Genomic DNA, 3,452 nt, shown 5'->3' on the forward strand with positions numbered 1-3,452 from the left:
TTCATCCAAATGAAATAGTTCTTCTAATTCTATGAATCTTTCTAGAATGTTCTTCTCTTGAATATCATTCAAAAAGTTTCGGATTGCCTGGTATTCCACCAATTAATAACCCAGGGCTCTAGACTTTTATTAAATGAAAGAGAGATCCACCACGGCAAAAATACTATAGATACAAGATATGGGAGAGGGGTCAATGCTTTTTTTTTGACACTTTTTGTTCTGTGAATTGTTAATGAACCTACTTCATTCGTCGACTCCGTCTGATATTTCTATGAAGCATGAGTTCTATAACAAGGTATGTAACCTATGGATCCGTCTTTTTTTATTTGATTATTTGAATTCTTTATTTAGTCTTTGAATCTAGAAGGGGGTATAGAAATGGAAGTTAGAATTAAAGATAAAAAGTCTGCCCCAAATGAATAAATGAGTAAGTTCCCAGATATCTCAGATATCTAAATTGGTCAAATTACACCAATTGAATTGCATCTTCATTTGTTTCTTTCGATGAGTGCCCGAAAGACCCAATTCACACTTCAAGTAATGAGTATTAGTCGGGTTTCGAGACGAAAGAACTCCCTTGGATCAATCAATTATTCCAAAATGTTTCACTAGATGCCCGCACCGCGGGAATAATTGAGGGGATATTTCTGAAGAATATTGATGGTGAAATCAAAAATGTGTGGGAAACCCGAGATAAATTGGATGTTTATGAAAGATGCAATCCTTTTCAAGGAGCAAAAGAAAGGATCAAAATCGATTGAAAAAAAAGAGAGATAATTTACATCCGTCTGTATCTAACGTATCAATTCAACGAAATATTGGGTCTAAAAATAAAAATTCTGTACTGTATTCCGAAATGTTCTGTTCTGATATGTATGATGAATACATACTTACTAGACTTGTTACTAGTCTAACATAACAGAATTGGGTTGAGTCCCATATGCATAAAGCATAAAAAATAGTTTTGGTGAACAACAATTTAATTATTATGGTTGTTCCATATACGTCCACCTGTTTTATTCTATGGGCCACAGTGACAGTGGTATTAGACCAGAATATAATGGGGAAATAGAATATAACGTGTTTTGCTCGAATCAACACCTTGAAAGAAACTTCAGTTCAGTTAGATTCTATTATCAGTTAGATTCTATTATATTAAAGGTTAAAGGGGATTCCTGCCTTTCTTATCTCATGCCGGGAAAGCATTCATTATTCAATTCATTTCAAATACTTCAATTGGTACGCGCAAGAAATAGGCCGATTCAGCAGCTTTTTGTTCAATTTCTCGTGGAGTCAAATTCTCATCCGTACGAGTCAAGGGAATGGCTCCCTGCCTCTAATTTCCATATAAAGGACACGGCGAGGATAAAGACCCCCTTTAACTTCCATTTCTGATTGACTGGATATCGTCTCATAAGGAATCGTAGAAAAACGCGGCGATTTTTTCCAGAAATCCCCAACGAAAAATACACACTATTCCTTCTTTTCTATCGAATCGATCATAACCACTACCTACATTCCACAAAATTGTGGACCACAAATAGGAACTAATGAACAGACCGGCTATTCCATAGAAAGCCATCACGATCCCTTGAGGGAAAAAAATTATTTGCTGAGACGGAAACAAAGATATGAGATTCCGACCAAGATAACTGGAAGTTCCAACCAATAAGAATGCTAGTGAGCCTAAAAAGAGGATACAGGCCCAGCAGAAATTACTTATTTTTCGAGACCCTGTTATAAGTTCTATCCATATACGTTCTGATCGCCAGTTCATATTAGATCCAGTTGCATTCTATTGGAATTGAGAGAATAGGCCAAATGAATTTAAATTTGACTTTACTATTTTTTTTGTCCCGAAGTAACTCTCATCAACTAGCACTATTATGATGTGAACCCTTAGGGGTAATTCATCAAATTGGGTAGATGTAAAATAATAACATCTTCTTCATACGATCCCACAATGTATATCTACATAACATATAGATACATTGACTTTCCATTTTTCCACTGATGTATTTTTTCTTAAAAAAAAGCTATACTGCATATATATGCATTTTTTCATATATCATGTATCCGCATGCATAAGATTTTTTTTTTTTTTTGTGTTCGAAAGGAACCATATCCAGACCAGACGTGGTACCATATTCTACTAAATAGATATCTGTATTATGATCCAAGTCCAAGTGTTGATTGATTAGATTTGGTCCCACTGAACCTAAACAATCTTGTTTTTTTGAACATGAAGAGATAAAGACGCCATTGCAATTGCCGGAAATACTAGGCCTACTAAAGGCACAAAAAAAGAGGGAAAGTTTAAATCTGTCATAGAATGGGTACCCCGATTTAATATTTGTACCTCTTATAAAGATATAATAAAATAAGTATGTGAATTAAATTATAAGTATTATATATTATATTATAAGTATTATTAAGTATATAATAAGAAGTACAACAAATGTAGAACTAAATAAGCGTGTTTATACGACTCCACACGAAATACATATAATCCGCTTTATTATTGTATTGTATTGTTGTTCTTGTGCCCTTAATCTTCTAATAAAGAGTTTCTTACGAGTTACTGAAGGGTTTGTTAGGATTCGACCCGACAGGGATTCATAGTACAATACAAAATGTGGGTTCTCGGGAGATATAGAAATCTGAAGGAAATATAGAAAGATGCAACACTTTGATTATAGGATTATAGATTTTATCTATATTCCATATATTAATATAATACTATTAATTTAATTAATAGTATTAATGTAATGGTAATGCGTAAGAAGTAATAAAAAACATGAATTCTTTTGATTTTTTATTTTCATTTTGAAATTCTATTCCACGAAAGCAAGAATTCACTCTTTTCTCCTGTTGAAAGAGGGTTACTGATTAGTAATCAGTAATAGGGGTAGGAAAAAAAAATAGATTAGATCCGTACAAAAGAATGAAAAGTCATTATCTGAAACTTCTGATTCTAGAACTGAACTTATGTCACCAAAGAAAACTCCATTCTTCTTATTGTGACTTTGATTCCAATAAACTAAAGTTCGTTACAAATAATTGAGATTAGTGTTTTGAATTTTGATTCAAGGGAAAGAAGCCATGTAGCTGAAATAACTCACTCAGAACGCCCTTTAAAGGATTACGCGGTACGATTAGGTCGAATAAGCCCTTAGAGAATAAATACTCAGCACCTTGTGAACCGTCGGTACTGTCTTATTCAATGTTTGTTCAATTACTCTTTTACCCGCAAATGCAATGTAGGCATTTGGTTCGGCAATAATGATATCTCCGAGCATACCAAAACTGGCTGTTACTCCACCGGTTTGTAGGGGATGTAAGGATTGATACATAGAATAACTTTCTAGTTGATTGATAATCATATGAAGCAGAAGATATTTTAGCCATTTGCATCAAACTCAAACTTCCTTCTTGCATGCGTGCTCTCCAGA

The sequence above is a fragment of the Aristolochia californica genome, unplaced genomic scaffold (genome assembly GCF_029961685.1).
Source record: "Aristolochia californica isolate CCGP_79_NKW_82.1479 unplaced genomic scaffold, dmAriCali1.0.hap1 SCAF_431, whole genome shotgun sequence".
Taxonomy (NCBI): Eukaryota; Viridiplantae; Streptophyta; class Magnoliopsida; order Piperales; family Aristolochiaceae; genus Aristolochia; species Aristolochia californica.